This window comes from Sus scrofa, chromosome 9, assembly GCF_054392235.1.
Source record: "Sus scrofa isolate SSC_HxYL_T2T_F1_AM1 chromosome 9, Sscrofa_HxYL_maternal_Yorkshire_Landrace_v2.0, whole genome shotgun sequence".
In the NCBI taxonomy this organism is placed as follows: Eukaryota; Metazoa; Chordata; class Mammalia; order Artiodactyla; family Suidae; genus Sus; species Sus scrofa.
The window spans coordinates 83,177,439-83,197,481 of NC_139391.1; the positions used below are offsets into that span (position 1 = coordinate 83,177,439).

The 20,043-nt window shown below is 40.4% G+C and overlaps 1 protein-coding gene across 13 annotated transcripts in view; it reads right to left on the reverse strand.

Moving 5' to 3' along the window:
• The window catches only part of ICA1 (islet cell autoantigen 1), a 150,586-nt gene extending 145,612 nt beyond the window's left edge, over positions 1-4,974 (reverse strand). For 8 of the 13 annotated variants that reach the window (XR_014815864.1, XR_014815862.1, XM_084977101.1 and 5 more), the window contains exon 1: positions 4,522-4,579. The gene's annotated coding sequence lies outside the window, so the exon portion shown is untranslated. Of the gene's footprint in view, positions 1-4,521; positions 4,580-4,871 lie in introns of those variants that run through there. The other 5 variants (XR_014815863.1, XM_084977096.1, XM_021102427.2 and 2 more) reach the window with 1 other exon arrangement.
• Between the last annotated feature and the right edge of the window lie 15,069 nt (positions 4,975-20,043).

Here is a 20,043-nt window from a genome sequence, read left to right on the forward strand (position 1 = left end):
TCTTTTAATTCTATGTATTTTCTGTTAAATGTATTTTAAAGTTGACCTTTTTAATTTACTCCAATTCTAAAGACTTTTTAATATCGGTCCCCTATTTTCTACTACTACCTCCTCTACCTATCTACAACTATCCAGGACATAACTGAAATCAGTCAATTACACTTACCCCAACTCACAGGTGATGAAACTTGCCCAAGGTCACTCAGCTAATAAGGGACACACATGCACACTGGGCTCCAGGCATGGGGACCAACTACTTGCCAGTTTTCTCTCCCTTTGTACACCTGGGTTCTGGATTGGCAACTCCTGTCTCTCTACTCCTGATGTTTTGTGACCTGCAAAATTCCTATTGGTTCTTTAAGGCTCCTCTCAAGGGTCACGTCCTTCTCTGGTTTTCTCTCTATTCTCTCCCCCATATCATTGGGTAGCTCTGCCCTGAGCTTCGTCCCCTCCCTGCTTTTGCTGAAATGTAATTGTCCTCCATCTCTCTGTCTCTCTCACTAGGCTGGGGGCTCCCCCAAAGCAGGGTAGGGTCTGCATCTTGCCTTGGGATATGCAGTACTAGAATGGTGCTTGGCATGTAGCATGCACACAACAAATGCTAGCTGAAAACTGAGTATTAACCCCACCTTTCTGATTGGGCCAAAGGACTGATGAATGATTTCGTCTGATTCCGTGGGAGAGACCTCTCATCATGAACAATACCATTTTCTCAGATTTTCATGAACTCTTTACCTCTCATCAGGTTTACATCTGGACAAGTAGTTACCACTAGCTGAAGAACTAACACTTCTCAGACACTGAGAGGAGTGCTTCGTGCACAGCATCCTCATCCTGACAAAACTGCCCAGCAGACATCATCCCCATTTTATGGATGAGGCTCAAAATCAGTTACTTGTCCTCAGTCATTGGCCTAGAGTCACATCGATGGAAAGCTTTGTTTTAAAAGCATGTATAAAATGTATTATATATAGTCATCCCTATCCTGGATTCATTACTAATTGAAATTACTTACACATACACAGTGCATTAATTTGGGTGCTAGAGTAGTAAAAGCAGAGTCAACTAGTATTTAGACACCTTCCAGGCAGTTCTATCAAATGCATTATCCAGGGTAAATCATACCTGCAGTCCTAATTTTCTTAGCAGATAGATAGGGATTATAATACCTACTTAACCTCAAAGGGAGATAAATATCAAAGACCATGTTTGCCAAAATGCTTTGTTAAACAGGGCAGAGGCCCAACTTAGAGCACCAAACTTGATAAAGAGTTGGATACAGTGTTTCTCAATGAATAGTGGTAGAACCCTGGGCATAGAGCCACCTGAAATGTTAACAACAGTTAGGAGAAGCCAGACTGGGAATTCCCATTTAACAAGCCCTCAAAAAATTCTATCAAACACAAAAGCTTGATAAATATCAGGTTAGGACAATGCTTCTCAAACTTTAATATACATTATGCATCACTTGGAGATCTTGTTGAAATGCAGATTCTTATTCAAAGGGAAGGTGAGAGTGGGTTGAGATTCTGTAGGTCTAACAAGCTCTCAAGACAAGCCAACGTTGGTGGTCTAGGAATCACATTTGAGTGGCAGGGGTTGGAAAGATCTACCCCCACTGGAACAAATTAGCTCTGCTTTTTTCCTGGCATACAGATTGCCTTCCCCACTTCAAGGAGGTTTCCAGAAAGCTCAAGCTTTGGTACTGATATAAAATCACTTGAACTCCTCAAAACTAACTGGAACACATTCTCTATCACAGGGGAAAAAAGTAGCATCCTTTTAAGATCCAGGTAGGATATATGTTTAGCATGTGAAAGAATAATTTATTGCTACTATTTGAGTCCTTTATTTACTATGAAAAGCACATATATACACCTATCTATCTATCTATCTACCGATCTATCTATCAAATCCCCACCACAACCCCACAAGGTGGCTATTCCTCTACAGTTAAGGAAATGATGACACAGAGCACTTAAGTGAATGTGCTCAAAGTCACACGGCTAGTTAGCTGTTGCAGTTAGGGTTCCATTCCTGCTTCATTGGGATCCCATACCTGCATGCCCTCTGCACTTCCTCCATGGCACTAGGTAATCTGATATTCTGATTGTGGCATAAAATGTCACTGCTTTGGGGAAAAATGTTTCTCCAAATACTTCTATCAGTATTTGAGTTAAAAGCTCTACTGAGGCAGATTCTGGTTGGGGGTGAGAATGGGAATGAGGTTAATTAATGTTCTATGTTGCCTCATGGACAAAAACATACAGACAGCATTCCCATAAGGCTGATAGTGCAGATGGAATAAAAAGGACATTAGTGGCCACTGCACTGATCCTAAATGGTGCCCCTACCCCTCAGGCTTCTGGCTGTGGGGCTCAACCAATAAAAAGGAAAAATTCTCCTGATGCTAGAGGCTTATTAACTTCACCTTTTTTCATATGTGGTTTCCGTAACTTTCAAGTTCACATCAGTACAGGTTTACCCTGTCATGTTATTTCACAGTTGCTACACTTCTCTTCCTCTGATCAAACTTCCTACACCTGAAAAAAATGTACTGTTTAGTCAAATACACTGAAAATGCAGCAATTTTTGAAGGTTGTCTTTGGAGTAACTAAATTTTCTATATTTTTCATAAAGTTAACATGGAGAGAAATGCATGGGAATAAAGATACTCAGAGAAAATGGTTGGACAGATACACAGGCATACTGAATGAAGGAAAGATTGAAATAAACTTCCAAATAAAAAAATTTTTTAAAAAGCTATAATAATAATAAATAAAATATAAACTTCCCAGGTATTGGCCATCTAGTGTCCTTAGCATTTAATGCCCCAAGAATGCAGTATCCAAGATTTTTTTAACCTCGAGTGTCTCTACCATTACAATTAATACCCAATAGCTTAACTGTTGTTTTCTACAGATTTGTCTTTAATAACAAGCCCACTCTTTACCTATATAAAGAGTTGCAAAAAAGATATAATTAGAAAGCTATATCTCCTTGATTTAAAAATATACACAGCTAAAAATCAAACAATCATAACTGAACTACTAAAGATTATAAACTGATTTTGCCTCTATGGTATTCTCTACACATGATGTTTCAAAAATAAAGACTAAAACCTAAAAAGCAAAAGAAAACACACACAACCAAACAAAACTGGTTTAAAAACTCACTTCAAAGTATGCTTAGAATGTGTGTGTTTTAAATAGAAGGTAAGGAACTGAGTCAGGAGCACTGATTTCAAACTAGCAAGTATTTCCTATTCCATTCCCCACCCCTAAGCAACAGTTCAGATCTCAGAAAAACTAAAGGTCCACAGAAACCGAGTTGATATTTTCCCGGCTACGCTTTACTGAAATGTTTGGACTCGAACATGTTTGCAATGAGTCATAATTTATAGGACCTTTATGGCCAATGCCTTATGTGCCTTTCTCCTTACATTCAATATCGTTTTCAAACCAGCTGGTGGTATATTTTCCAGGTCCCGATAATTTTCATAAAGTTACCAGATCTCAGTTACTAAGGCTGCCACCCAGCACCGTTTCTCGAGATAATTTTTATGGTGTCTAAACAGAAGAGAACCTGGTTCCCTTTCTAAATCAGAACTCTCCCCAACCTTCGCCAAGGAAAAGGAGCAGTATTTTTAAGACACCCCCACCGAAGGGAACCTGAGGGGCCTTGGGGGCACGCCAAGTAAAAAGGCAACAGGAAAGGTTAATGGGGAATGCTCTGGGCAAAGACAGACGCTCTGGGCAAAGGCAGACGTAATAACAGGATATGTTCGTTTCTAGAGGAAGCAGGAGCTGCGATAGCCGAGAGGCAGGAAAGGCGGTGTCAGCAGCACCCAAAGGAAACCAGCGCGCAAGGGTTTGCAGGGACCTGGCCTGCTTGAGGACCCTCGCTCCAGTCGGGTCCGAGGCTTGTGGGCACCTCGCCTGCGGGAGACCAAGCTCAGGCCTCTTGGTATTTAGCTGTTATAACAGAGGTACTATTTGCTCCCTACCACCGCCAAAGGTGGGCAATGGGGAGAAGAGAAAAAACAAACACCAGGGGCCGCGGCAGGTGAACTCGTCAACAAGTCAGCCCTGGACGCGAGTCCCTGCCCAGGAGGGACCTCGGGGTCCTGGGGCCGGAGGCGCTGGGAAGGCGAGACACCGCGTGGATGGGGTGGGCACACGGCGCGGGGGGAGGTGCTGCCGACGCCAGGTCCAGAGGTGGGGCAGGAGCCCGGAACGTCACCCTCTCGCTCCCCCGGGGCTGCCGCGCGCTCTCGAGGCGCGCGCATCCTCTAGACCTTCCCAGGCCCCACAGCGGAGGCGGGGGAGGGAAAGGGGCTGTGGCGGCTCCTCCACGGGTATGGGGGCAGGAGGAGGCGACCTGCCTGTCACCCGGCGCCAGCGGAGGATAGAGCGGGCAGCCCCAGGCTGGCGCCCCCGACCGCCCCGGCTGTCAGGCTTCACCCGCTGCAGCCTGCAGCCCGCCCGGCTCGCCCCCACCCCGGCCCCAGAGGATAGGTACCTCGGAACCCTGGCCCCCAGGAGCCTCCCTGCCGCGATCCGAGCGTCCCTCCTGCTCCCTCATCCGACGTCAGCGTCAGCTGAAGGCGAGGGAAGGGGGCGGGAGGAGCAGGAACCGGCCCTTCCTGCGGCGGTCGCCGCCAGCCGGAATAGCAGCCGGCGGAACCCGTGCGCACCGCAGCGCAGCGCAGCGGCCGGGGGGAGCGGGCGCCCTCGCATCCGCGCTAGCGCCCGGGGCTGAATCCTTACCGTCGTCTCCCCTCCCTACTTCTCCCCTCCGAAGACGCCTGGCAGACGACCCCTCCCAGCAGGACCCCGGGACCCAGAAGAAGGAGGGGGTGATGGCCTCACCTTGTTTGGGGCGGGTCCGGGTTTGGGGGAGTAAATCTCCCTATCTCTATTCCCTGGGGTCTTTCCTTGAACCCCATCTCCTGGGGTATCCCGGCCCAGATCTACCTCCCGGGGTGACCCCGCCCCTGCTCTCCTGCAGGTGTTCCACGTGTCCATAGCGTTTGCGTCATAATGACCTGACCGACAGGTGGGAGCAATAATGAACGCCCCAGGGTTCCCTCTTTGCTGTGCTTAGTGTGTGCTACTTGCTTCCACTATGGATTTCTGTGGCTTTAGGGGACAGGAGACTTCGTGATTTCAATGCCAAGAAAAGTTAGTGAGGCCTGGACCTAGGTATCAAGTTTGAGCTTAAAGGAAAAAGTCTCTGTGAAAAAAACATGTGTGTATTTATATATATTTTTAATTCCCATGTTTTCATACATCTTTTATACTTGTTATTGATGCTTAAAGTGGTTTCATCTTCTCTTATTCTTTGTCATCAGGAAAGAACCAAACTGTGTTTTCTGAGTAGCCGTACAGTGATCTCATGAAGAAAAGGTGTTGGAATAGTTGCCTCCTAAAATCATCTTTGCTGAAAAGCAGTCCCAATGTGCTATGACTCATCCTTGATTATGTTATATATTTATTTTAAAAGTTCATTGAATAGTCACTGCTTGAAACAACAGGGTGGAATGAAAGATGATTATTGAGTAATGAGGCAAAAAAGTTTGAAATCCACAGCTGACATGAATGAGCTGCTGTAGCTTCCAGGCCTATGCTGTATACTTTATGTTTAATCCTTATAGCAACCCAATACTGTAGGTAGAGTATTATCCCTATTTTGCAGATGAAAACACCACCCAGACTGCCATGAACACATTCAGCCAGTAGGATGTTGAGCAGAATTTGAATGCAGGGTTGTCTGAACCAAGGGGTTTAGTTTAATCTCGAGATAGAAAGATGTCTGGCGAAGATGGATAGAGAAAAAGTATAGGAGAATATGTAGTGTGTTTTTTTTTTTGTTTGCTTTTTTTGTTGTTGTTTGTTTGTTTTTGTATTTTTAGGGCCACACCCTCAGCATATGGAGGTTCCCAGGCTAGGGGTCTAATCGGAGCTATAGCTGCCAGCCTCCGCCACAGCCACAGCAACAGAGGATCCAAGTCATGTCTGAGACCCACACCACAGCTCATGGCAATGCTGGATTCTTAAACCACTGAGCAAGGCCAGGGATCGAACCTGCAACCTCATGGTTCCTAGTAGAGTTTGTTTCTGCTGAGCCACAACAGGAACTCCCCAGATGTTGATGTTTTAATAGAAAGCTAAAAAGATGTTACAGCTCCAGAAATTTATATAACTTTTAAAGTTGACATTATTCTTTGGGGCTTCTGTTTATCACAGGTTGATTTGAGCCTTTCTTAGTAGAACACAAAATATGGAGCTGAGCAAATATCAAGTCCTTAAATATTTATGAATAAACAAATACAGAATGAATAGGATCTACAAAATGACAACACAAGCCAAATGATTATCCTGTTTGTAAGAACAAGAGGAAAAAAATCCTTTTAAAGTGAGAAAAGTTTTCCTTGCAAAAGAAAGATGATTAAGATATTTTGTTTTTAAATATTTGATTCCAAGAACCATTAACTTATGAATAAAAACCTAGTTTAGGGAGTTTAAAACAGATTATTTTTTAACAGAATGCAGGGTTATTTCTAACATAGTAGGTTCTCAATAAATGGCTGAATGTATCAATCAGTTAATCAAAGCACTGAGAGAGAAACAGATCACAAACTTTCCTGACTCTGATGTTCTCCTTTCCAAGAGTGGTATTTTACTAGTTACATGAAAACGTATTAGAAACCCTGTTTATCAAAGGTTAACTTTGTGGCAGTTACTTTCTTTAATGAGCCAATTCTAGACATCTAGAGCCAGTAGAATGGCAGATTGCTTGTGTGTTCAAAGTATCTCTTCAAAATACTGATAGCTGGAACACAAGCACTGGGAGAAATGAGCAAGAAAGCTGATTTATGGAACGAATTATTCAGGTTTCCCTTCATCTTACAAAAGGTCAAGGTGGAAACCTAGGCAGTGAACTAATAGTGGCTTCTAAGACAAGGTCCAAAAGTGAATAGACTTGTGATACTATATGTGGCATTAAAACTCCTAGAGTTTATGATAAAGCTTTAAATGACTTTTCATCTTTCTTCATGTAGTCCTAACATTTAGGATATTTGAGGAAGGAAATAATAAACTGGTGCATCACCACAATGTGTGCCTTTCCTTCGCAATTAAAAAATTGCTCCATCTCTAACGCTTCCATTGTTTCCTGTTATCAAGTTGTTTGAATCTTGTACCCATAAGGTGCCAGTGAGAACTGGAAACAGTTTCTAAGAAAAGAATGGCTATTGAATGCTGGAATCTGAAATTGAGAAAGAAATAATGTGCATTTTCTAGTGTAATACGATCACAAACTTTTCCACAGGAAATGTCCTCATGTATTCAATGATTTTTTTTTTTTGAGGGCTTCCCAGATTCCATAACCACCTGAATTAGAAATTGTGTTAGGCTGTCATTAACAGAGACCCAGAATAGCAGTGGATTAAAAGAGATAGAGGTTTATCTTCTCTTACTTAAAAGGAATTGGAAAGTAGGCTGTTCGTGGCTATACCATGGCTTCCACTAGGGCTTCAGGGTCTTGCCATCCTCTCCTTCCATTTCACCATCTTAGCAAAGGAATATTTTTTTAAAGGTAAATCCAAATGAGAATGTGGAGAAACTGGACCTTCATACATTGTGGAAATGTAAAAGGTTGCAGCCACTCTGAAAAATGGTTTGGCAGTTTCTATGGTTAACCTATAGGTACTGTATGACCCAGCAATTCCACTCCACATATATGTCCAAGAGAAATAAAGACCTATGTCCACAAAAAAAAAAAAAAAACTTGCACATATAGCAGCATTATTGAAAATAGTCAAGGAGTTCCCTTCGTGGCTCCAAGGAAAACTATCCATGACTAGTATCCGTGAGAACACAGGTTAGATCTCTGGCCTTGCTCAGAGGGTTAAGGATCTGGCATTGCTGTGAGCTGTGGTGTAGGTCGCAGACGTGTCTTGGATACTGGGTTGCTGTGTCTGGGCATAGGCAGGCAGCTACAGCCCAGATTGGACCCCTAGCCTGGGAACTCTCATATGCTGTGGGTGTGGCCCTAAAAAGACAAATGAACAAACTAGTCAAAAGGTGGAACAATCCAATTGTCTATCAGTAGATGAATGGATTAAAAAGTGTAGTGCAATGGAATGATACTGGGCTATGAAAAGGACTGATATACTGATATATACTGCAACTTGGATGAACCTTGAAAATATATGCCAAGTGAAAAGTGTCAGCCACAAAAGTCTATGTATTATATGACTGACTATTTGTATGAAAGTCTAGGATAGGGAAATCTATAGAGACTGGAGGTAGATTGATTAGGGCTGGAGAGACACATATACATGCATATAAATGGACTTAATAAATAATATATTTTAAATGTTCTGAATGCTTTTTTAATAAATAATATATTTTTAATGTTGTGAATACTTCTTTTTGTTTTGTTTTGTTTTGTTTCGTTTTGTCTTTTTAGGGCCACACCTGAGGCATACGGAAATTCCCAGGCTAGGGTTTGAATCAGAGCTGTAGCCACTGGCCTACACCACAGCCACAGCAATGCTGGGTCTGTAATCCACTGAGCAAGGCCAGGGATCAAACCTAAGTCCTCATGGATACTAGTTGGGTTCCTTAGCCCCTGAGCCACAACCCGAACTCCCTGAATGCTTCTTACGCTCTCAGCCAATAAGAGCAAGTGAGGCAGAAAGCTGTTATTCCCTTTGGTGAATGGGAACCATAATGCAAATATGTGCTCTGCTGTTCATCCAGACAGATATTTTTAGTTTTCTACAGCTCAGAAATCCTTTTATTTTGTGACTCATCTTTGACGGAATCATCTATACTCAGGGTACCTGTCCTAGAGTAAGATGCTAAGATAGAACTTAAGATATTATTATTATCAATCTGTTTAATAAGATCTACATATAAATCTGTCCAAGTTCATCTTGTTAATAAGAAAAATGCCTTTTCTTCAGAGTTACTAGAGGATTAAAATTATATCATCTGTGAGTAAATTTAGAAAAAAAATTTAAAAATTATTTTTCAATTTCCTGTCAGATTTCTACTGGTTACAGAAATTTAAAGAAGAGTTAAGCTAAAATTTGTTGGCAAAAATAAAGTTATTTATTCTCTATATTGTGTTATACAGAAATAAGATGTACTCAAGAACATGTACTAAAGATCTTGACCAATTTTGGTTTAATTCTAGTAATCAGTTGTGCTCTCTAAATAGCAAAACAAAGCTTCTATTATAGTCTCAGCAGATTTAGTTATATCCTTAAGCAAACTTGTGTGCTTGTGTGAAAATAGAACAAATGTTTAATTAATAGAATTAACTTTTGGTAATTAAAATTAACTTCCTTTCCCTTCCAAATTAAGGCTACCATGAACAGGCTTATTTTACACTGAGGAGAGAGGTAATTATTTTCATTGCCACATTAGCTTAGATTTCTGTATAAATAATACAGCACCTGCCCCCCCCCCCATTTCCAGAATCATTCGTTGGAACTTCTGCAAGAAAAATGCTGGTGATGGCATCAAAAAGGGGTATCTCATTCACTGTAGGTGGAGAATTTTGTTTTGTCATGTGGCATCCAATATAATCCTTGTTGTGACTAGGAACTGTACTGGGTTTGGGGCAAAGCTTAGCCTAGAATTCATAACAGTGCCTTAGTCTTGGCAGACTTAGGGCTAATGACCCCCTCAAAGGGTCACTGTCCTGTAAGGAGCAGGACTTAATTGAAAGATGAGGATGGAACTCTCTAGATCTTTGGTATCTTCCTTTCTCTGTGCAGAGGAACAGTTTAGAAGAATAACTAAGAACTCAAGGGCAGATAGTAAGGGTACTTCAGGTGAAGCATGGGCCAAACATTTGGTTTAATGTGGAATAAGAGGCTGAATTGAGACTATAACCCATATTTCCTAATTCATAACCAGATGCACTTTTCCTTTTCTAATTTTTAACTCCATCACTAACTTGCTTTGGCAGAGACTGTTAATCATCTCTAAGTATTTATTCTCTTTTTTTCTACAGTAATACAAATTTCAGCTGAGCACCTTTTGCCCAGCTGAAGGCTTTATTTTCTAGCTCCCTTTACAGCAAGGTGTGGCCATGTGACCAGGTTCTGGCCAATAGGATGTGACTGGAAAACTTATGTGTAACTTTTGGGTCATGCCTTCAAAAGAAACACAGCCTCATGTTTGCCTTTCCCCTTTCCCACTTGTTCTGGCACCTTTGGACATGCAAGTGAAGAGCAATACTTTGAGGATGACAAGGAGCCTGGATCCAAACTGGATCCAAGGAGCCAGCAGTACCTAAACTGCTGTACTGCCCTCATCCTCCTGAGTGGATTGTTTTATGAAAAGGAAATAGTTCAGTATTTTTTAAACCATTGTATTTTGGGATATTAAAGACCAGACTTTATCCTAATTAATCCATCTTCTTTTTGATGTTGGATCGTAGCTCCATATCACATGAAATCAATATTCTTTTTTTTTTTCAGATTCATTTCCATACAGACCATCAAAGACTGTTGAGTAGAGTTCTCTGTGCTGTTTGGCAGTTTCCTGTTGGCCACTTATTCCATATGCCAATCCCAAACCCCCAATCCATCCTTCCCCACCTCCCACTGTCCCCTTTGGTAACTGTAAGTTTGTTTTCATAGTCTCTGAGTCTGTTTCTGTTGTGCATATATGTCCATTTGTATCTTTTTTTTTTTTTGGATTCCACATATAAGTGATATCATATGATATTTGTCTTTCACTAACTTCACTTAGTATGCTAATCCCTAGATCCATTCATGTTGCTGCAAATGGCATTATTTCATTCTTTTTATGGCTGGGTAATATTCCGTTGTATATATGCACCACATCTTTATCCATTTCTCTCTCAATAGATATTTATGTTACTTCCATGTCTTGGCTATTGTAAATAGTGCTGCAATGAACAGTGGGATGCAGGTATCTTTTTGAATAATGATTTCTCCAGATAGGGGCATGGGAGTTGGATTGCTGGATCATGTAGTAGTTTCTAAAAGAGTGGTTTTCAATCTGTGAGTCACAGGACTATGACAGTCTTTGGTATTAATACAAAGGATAATGGTATTTGAATCCCAAACAGGTAGCGTCTGCAGACAAAACACCTGCTTGACAAAGATTACAATTTTGAAATCCATACAATGTGATTATAAAGCAAAATTTATTTAAAATAATTAATGAATTTCTTGAGATGGAGGTATGTTGGTGATAAATCTTTTAACTTTCTACATCTGAAAAATTCTATTTTGCTTTTTAATATTTTTCACTGGTAACTCTAGGTTGATTTTTTCCAATAGTATTGTTGGAGAGGAACAAAGAAGGATAAGGAACACAGTTGAAAAACTGACATTACCTAATTTCAAGACTTACTATAAAGCTATAGTAATCAAGGCAAAGTGGTACTGGCAGATCAATGCAACAAAGTCCAGAAATAGACACTTGCAGTTTAGTTAATCTGATTTTTGGTAGTGTAATAAAGACAATTTATGGAGAGGGTATAGCCTTTTTTTGACAAATAGTGCTAGAACAATTGGACATGTACATACCAAAAATCACATCTAAATTCAGAGACTTTATACCTTTGCAAAAATTAACTCAAAATGGATCATAGATCTAAATATAAAGCAGAAACTATACAATTACTTTATAAATCTTACAAATCTGACAACTGACAACACAGAAATACAAAGGATAATAATACTGCAGGGAATTCCTGTTGTGGTGCAGCAGAAATGAAACCTTGAGGATGTGGGTTCCATCCCTGGCCTTGCTTGGTGGTCAGAGACCCAGCCTTGCCATGAGCTTTGGTTTAGGTCGAGAATGTGGCTTAGATCCCACGTTGCTCTGGCTGTGGTATAGGCTGGCAGTTGTAGCTCCAGTACAACCCCTAACCTGGAAACTTCCATATACCAAGGATGCACCCCTAAAAAAGCAAAAAAAAAAAAAAAAGAGGGGACTACTGCAAGCAACTACGTGCCAATAAAATGGACAACCTAGAAGAAATGGACAAATTCTTAGAAAGGTACAAGCTTCCAAGACCAAACCAGGAAGAAATAGAAACTATGAATAGACCAATCACAAGTTCTGAAATTGAAACTGTGATTGAAAAACTTCTATAAAACAAAAGTCCAGGACTAGATGGCTTCAAGGAGAATTCTATCAAACATTCAGAATGAGTTACCTGTTCAAAAAATTAGAGGAAGGAATACTCCCAAACTCATTCTATGAGGCCACAATCACCCTGATACCAAAACCAGACAAAGATACCACAAAAAAAGAAAATTATAGGTTGATATCACTGAAGAATATAGATGCAAAAATCCTCAACAAAATAATGGCAACCAATACAATACATTAAAAGAGAATTTGTACCTTTTGATCCAATTTCCCCTCTTCCCACCCTTTGCCCATGGTAACTGCAAGTCTGATTCCTCTTTCTATGAGCTTAGTGGATTTTAGTTTTTGGCTTTTTTAGATTCCACTTGTAAGTGAAATCATGTAGTATTTGCCTTTCTCTGCCTGACTTATTGCACTTAGCATAATGCTGCCAAGGTCCATCCATGTTGTTGAAAATGGTAGGATTGCCTTGTTTTTATGGCTGAATAATATTAACATATATTAAATATGTTATATAAATCATAGTTTTTTATCCATGTATTAACTGATGGACACTTTAGGTTAGAAACAAAAATTTTACACACACTGTGGAGGGCAGTTTGGCAATGCATAAAAAATGTTAATTGTGCATGCCTGTGACTTCACATTTCCACTTTTAGAATATTTTCCCATGGAGATAATTAGGTGGGTTTACAAAAGTGGATGTTCGAAGATGAGTGTCACAATACTGTTTAGAACATTAAAAATTTGAAAACCGTTAAATTGTCCTTTTAAAGGAAGTGTTAGTTAAATCATGGTACATTTACATACAGAATGCTGACAGCTATTAAAAAATGAGGTTAAAATGTATTTTTTTAAATGAAAGAAAATATCAGCTTGCAAAGCACCATGTGAAATATTCTATTTAAGTAAATGTTTTATACATAACATTGAAAACATAGGCTCTTATTAATAATCACTAGAACAGCTTATCATTTATTCAGTAAGAATTTATTATCTCCAACTTTCGTGACTCAACCACATTTTCCTCCCAGAGCTTTCTCTTATGTGTCCAGGCAAGCTGAAAAGCCTCAAAGTTATTTTGAATTCCTTTCTAGTAGTTTACCTCATATACTCAGTTGTTTATACTTTGTTTCATTTGAAGTTTATGATCCCCTGCAAGAAACTACAGTTTCATTTCTAGTGCCTTTTTCTACCCATTGTGCTCAATCTTATTTCCATTGTCTTTCCAAAGCTGGTTTTATCTTACCTGGAATGTAAAATTTTCTTTCCACCTAGGATTGTATATTTCCACCAGTACTAAACCAATTTAGATTGCCGCAGTGTAAGTATTTTAAGTAATTGTTTTTGTACCTGCTTTATGCTAAGAATTGTGTGTATATGTGTTGGAGAGGGTAGGTGTGGGTGTGTGATTATGTAGGTGTGGTGGGATAGAGGGGTGATGGTGTGTAAAGTAATAGAAGATGGAACTCATGCCTTAGAATTACTCTTTAAGTGTGAAGTTAATTAAACTCCATTGTGATTGCCTGGCTTCAGTCCTTGGTACAAAATCTTTCAAAGGCCTCATCAAAATCACATGCCTGATCGAGAAATTTATCAGTCCTAATTTGCCTTGCTCATCTTCCAACATTGATTTCTACTTGCCCTCTCTTGTTCATCATCCCTCACATTCACCCCCCTCTCCCTTGACTTATTCCCACAAGAATGATCACTGTCTCCAACTGCCAAGGCCAAACCTTCACTGAAGGTGTCCTTCAACTCCAAGTTTAGGGTACCCCTGTACCTCCTGGCCCTTCTCTTATCGTGATCATAACTGCTGCCAAATTTTCTGTATCTCCCAAATGCTTGTAAGAGTTCTTGTGAAAGCTTCCTGAAGCAATCTTAAATAAAAATTTCCCCAATTAAGAAAAAAAAAGGACTACTTGACTTGTAACCCATAGCCAGTTCAAACAGTTCATATTTTCCACAAGAGATATACATGGATGACTAGGTCTTTGAGGGCAAGGACTTGGACTTCATTTTGTGTGTCCTCTCTACAACTACCAGGGTGCTTTAGATATATAATCTTAGGTGTTTTGTGGAAAATGTTGAATTCATGAAGTTTGTTTACAACCAGGTCCTCTGAGGGTGGGTGTCAGTTATTTCTCTTAGCTTTGTGTTGGTAAAGTCTCTCCCTTAATTCTTAGCCATTTTTAAAACCTGACCTTGAGGAGTTTGCATTGTGGCTCACAGGGTTAAGAATCCAACATAGTGTCCATGAGGAGGCAGGTTTGATCCCTGGCCTTGCTCAGTGGGTTAACAATCCGGCGTTGCTGTAAGCTTTGGAGTAGGTTGCAGATGAAGCTCGGATCTAGAACTGCTGTGGCTGTGGTGTAGGTCTGCAGGTGCAGCTCTGATTCAACCTCTAGCCTGGGAACTTCTATATGCCACAGCTGCAGCCGTTAAAAGCAAACAAACAAAAACCCCCAAACATGATTTTGACATTAAATACTCTTGTTTTATAATACTGATATGATTTGACATCCTTTGTTTTAGTTTCTCCCACTCTTATTTTATCCTAAAAATCATGTAAGCACTTGCTCTATAGACTGTACATGTGTGTCCTCCCAAATTTGTATGTTGAAGTCTAATCCAATGTGATGGTATTTTGAGGTGGAACATTTGGGACGTGATTAGGTTAGGGCTCTGCCCATGTGAACAGGATTCCTGCCATCATAAAAGAGCTTTCTTTTTTTTTTTTTTTTTTTTGGTCTTTTTAGGGCCACAACCAGGGCATATGGAGGTTCCTAGGCTAGGGGTTGAATCAGAGCTATAGCTGCTGACCTACTCCACAGCCACTGCAATGCCAGATCCTTAACACACTGAGCGAGGCCAGGGCTCCAACCTACATCCTCATGGATGCTAGTCAAACTCGTTTCCACTGAGCCACGAGACAGAAACTACATAAAAGAGCTTGTTCTCTCTGTGTGAAGAAATATCTAGAGGACAACAATCTATGAACCAGAAAGCTGTCTCACACCTGACACTGAATCTGCCAGTACCTTGATCTTGGACTTCCCAGCCTCCAGAACTGTGAGAAATTTCTGTTGTTTATAAGCCACCCAGTCTACTATAGGCTGTTACAGCTTGCCAAATAGACAAAGACGACTTGTGAAACACACACATTCTCCAGCCTTTTTGGCCTTTTCCAAATCCACTGAATCAGAAAATTCTCTGGAAAGTCCTAAAAATCTGTATTTTTAATACCCATCCCAGGTGGTTCTTATGGCCAGAGAAATTTGGACACTATTTTATTGAGAAACTTAATAAGCATTAGTTAAGGTTAATTGTTATCGTTGATCCTTATGCTGAATACAATTCCATGAGCACGAACTTGACGTCAGAATGCTTGAATGCCAACCTCTTTAGCTACTATCTTAGTGATTTGAGGTTAGTCCAGTGTTTCTCAAAAATGTCTGCAATTTAGAATCACAAGCTCTCTTTAAAAAATTCCAAGGCTTGGGCCATACCGAAGACCAATTAAATCTCATTCTCTAGGGCTGTGACGTTGTCATCCACAGTTTTTGACATTCCCCAGGTGACTAATTCCAAGAGGCAAACAAACTTGGGAAACACTGGACTAAATTACCCTCTCTAAGCCTGTTTCTTCATGAGTAAAAAAGTGGACAGTAACTTTCATTCTAAAATGTTACTCTAATTAGTGTATGTGAGGATACTTTGTAAATGATAAAACTTTATATAAACCTAATTGTATTTTAGGCTTTTACACATTTTGAATAAAAACTAACAATTGTGCAGATAATAATTTGAATATTATGTATATATTTATATTTTTTTTCGATGCTTATTGTCATTCGACAGTTTAACATAGTAGATTCAGCTTGCAAAGGAACCATCTTTCAGAAAGCTAGCCTTAAAATTTAGGTACATTTTTTGTTTGTTTGTTTTTGCTTTTTAGGGTCACACCCACAACATATGGAAGTTCCCAGGCTAGAGGTTGAATCAGAGCTATAGCTGCAGGCCTACACCATAGCTCATGCTAACACAGGATCCTTAACCTGCTGAGCAAGGCCAGGGATTGAACCCACATCCTAGTCAGGACCCTTAACTGCTGAGCCACAAAGGGAACTCCCATTTCCTTCAGGTGGAAGTAGTGTATCTCTGACCCTGATGTAAAGCAGTGGTTCTCAACTCTCATACTGTATCAAAATATTCCTTGGCTGGGGTTTATCTCCAAAGATTTTGACTCAATAGGTCTGGAGTAGGACACCAGCAACTCTAACTATATAAAGATCAACATGTCATTCTTGCTGCAAGCCATGGTGAGTTTGCCATTGATGTCTAGCACTTCTGCTTTATCCATAAGATTTAGTCATATATGTTCTACTTTTTTCATGTCAGAAATACCTCTTCATCATGTAAAGCAGAAAACAATTTTAGAATAGTTTTTAAAATATTTTAATCCATGTGAGTGCCATTCCTTATTACCACACCCATTCAATCTATATTCTAATCCAATCCAATCTAAAAAATTTTATATAGAATGTCCTGGCCTTCTTGATATATACTCACCCTTCCCAATGACTGTGACCACTGCTGGCATTTCTAAGAAGTCAGAGCATGTGTGGTTCATCTGCTGGTCTGGAATCTGTCTCTCTAGGGCAGTGATTCTTTTTTTTTTTTTTTTTTTTCCTTTATTTCTTTGTCTTTTTAGGGACATACCCATGGCATATGACGTTCCCAGGCTAGGGGTTGAATCAGAGCTACAGCTGCCGGCTTGCACCACAGCCATAGCAACTCGGGATCCAAGCAATGTCTGTGACCTACACCACAGCTCATGGCAATCCCAGATCCTTAACCCACTGAGCGAGGCCAAGGATTGAACCCACGTCCTCATGGATACTAGTTGGGTTCATTATAGCTGAGCCATGACAGGAATTCCAGGGCAGTGATTCTTAACTTCAGTGCCCATGAGTAGTACCTGAGAGGCCCATTAACAATGTACCCTCCATCACAGCCATGATGGATTAACCTTTGGGTTGAGGTCCAGGATTCTGAATGTTTAGCTATCACCTGGGTTATCACAATGCATACTAAAATTTAAGAACCATTGAAAGGCTGGCATACTTTGGCAAGGTATAGCTACTAAGGAGGGGCTCACACGATCCTGACATAAAACTCAATAAGGAACTCTGTGTTCCCTTCTCTCTTCTCTTGTGCCTCATTGTACGACGAGTGATAAGCAACCACGTTTTTATTCAGTGACCATGAGGAGAGTTACTGGGACGTGGCTGGTGTTAGCTCACAACCTCTGGAGTTCCCCGGGTGAGATTTGAAATGAGCCTCCTACACAGAGAGGAGACCGAAGAAAGAGGCAGGTGATCTATATTGGTAGGTGATGGTTTTAATTAGCAAGAGAACTTACATACAAGGCTTGTCATGAGCAGCTGCAAGATGTGTGGTGTCCACATTGGATTGCCAGAATCTTAGGAGTTTATAATGAGTCCTTAACTGTGTTCTGTTGCAGGTACTGTCCAGATGGTCTCAATGACACATAGCTCTCTCAAGGCCATCTTCTTCAAATGGCTCCCACTGTGGGAATGGTGGATAGAATGTACATTCCAAGGACAGGGGAGGGGGTAAAGGATCCTTTGATTGCCTGGGTCCAGCTATCAGTCGCCTGGTGGTCACGTCCTCTTGATGACCTCCTCCACCAGTTGGTAAGCTTGGAGCAGTAAGGCCTATTAACTTTTGTTGCCAGTCCTAGCATGGAGCCTGGGTCAGAAAAGATGCCATAAATACTGGTTTACAATTAGGAAATACTCCTTTTCCTTCTTCAACTTGATCTTTCCCTGTCTTTGCTTCCCCCCTCCATTTTGTCAGTTTGTGGTCCACAACAATTAAATCGCCCAAATTATGTTTAAATTGCACAATTAGCACATTTGATAATTCACTTGGGTTCATTATTTTTACTGTTATGTGTAATTTATTTGGCCCATCTTTCCTTTCACAACTATGGTTTTGTCAACTTTCATTTATCAGCATTTTAATACATGCTTCATTGGCCTATGATTTCAGATAAACTGTGTTCTTTCTGAAGTAAACATGAAATAAACAAATTTCTACTAAATTTGTTAGATTGGTAGGGACATATGATATGGATGGAATATTGGATTTTCACATTCTATATTTTATGTCTCAAAAAAACTTGTGAATTGTTAATCAATTTTTATGTTAAATCAGTATTGAATAAGCATTAGACTCAGCAGTACTTGAAGTCAGCAAAATCTTAAGACTAGACTTAAAAAAAATAGATTAGGATAAGAGCAGACACATTAATTTTTTTCTAAATTCTTTGCTTAAAATTGTAGTTATATATACAGCTCTCTGCCCATTTCCCTGCCACCCCCTGATCCTGTAGACAAGTTGTTCTCTTCATTGTGATTTAGAAAGGACTAAACAAATGGCTAGATCACTGCTATTTAAGTAAGAGCTATAATCTTATTCTCACCATCTCTACATTTGTTTAAGCACAATTACTTCTCACATAAATAATGGCAATTGCCCCCTCCTCCAGGAACTAATCTCCCAACACATTTTGTAGCCTGAGGCTAAGGTAATCTTTCTATAGTACATATTTTAGAGAGTTCCCATCGTGGCACAGAGGAGAGGAATCTGTCCAGCATCCATGATGATGCAGGTTTGATCCCTGGCCTCAATCACTGGGTTAAGGATCTGGCATTGCCGTGAGCTGTGGTGTAGGTTGCAGACGCAACTGAAATCCCTAGTTGCTGTGGCTGTGGTATAGCCCAGAAGCTATAGCTCCAATCTGACCCCTAGTCTGGGAACCTCCATATGCCGTGGATGCGGTCCTATTAAAAAAAAAAAAAAAAAAAAAAAGTGCATACTTTATTATTTCTCTCTTTTGCTTAAAACCTTTTTTTTTTTAATTTTTAATTTTTTTTTCTTTTTTTGGCCACACCTGTGACATGTGGAAGTTCCCTGGCTAGGAGTTGAATCAGAGCTGCAGCTGCCTGCCTATTCCATAGTCACAGCAATGCCAGATCCGAGCCATATCTGTGACCTATGCCACCACTTGTGGCAAGGCTAGATCCTTAACTCACTGAGCAAGGCCTAGGATTGAATCCATATCCTCAGAGAGACAACATCAGGTCCTTAACCCACTAAGCCATAAAGGGACCTCAGCTTTTGCTTAAACTCTTTTGTTGGTTTCCTGCCCTGTTCTTCTCTATTGTTTTGGCCACCCAGAAGGACTTCTTTACACATGGAAATGAAATGAGATTCTTTAACATTAGGGGGTGTGTCTGCCAATCCTTCCTGGGGCCCGAAACTAAAAGAGGCTTTAGCTAAAAGCTAAAAGAGGCAGCTAAAAGAGGAAAAGCTCAAGAGCTGTCAATGGCCATGTTCTTCACCAGGTGCAGGAACCCATGGGGGAGAAGCAGAGGTGAAAGATATGGAGCAAGCTGCAGATGGTATTAGAAGCTCTGGTTCAAGTTGTTCCTAACACTTGTCTGTACCCCTGTCCTTCCAGAAGTTGGTCATTTTACCCTTCCTTGCATCACATGGGATAACCCTGACACATTCCCATAGTGTCCCTCCTTTCATCTAAGCCAGTTGGAAATAGTTTTTTGTCACTTGCCAACAAAATGGTCTTGGTTAGAATAGCTTGTAAGGCCCTTCATGATATGGCCCAGCTTATCAATTCAGTCTTCATATAAATCTTAGAAAGGTTGAGCTGCAAGTAACAGAACACAGGCAAATAGGCTTAAGTAATGAAAGCATTTTATTCTTACCTCTACCAACAATTGTAGGCAAAGATAGTTCCAGAGATGGTTTTTTAGCTCAACTGAATGATAATGTCTTAGCTTGG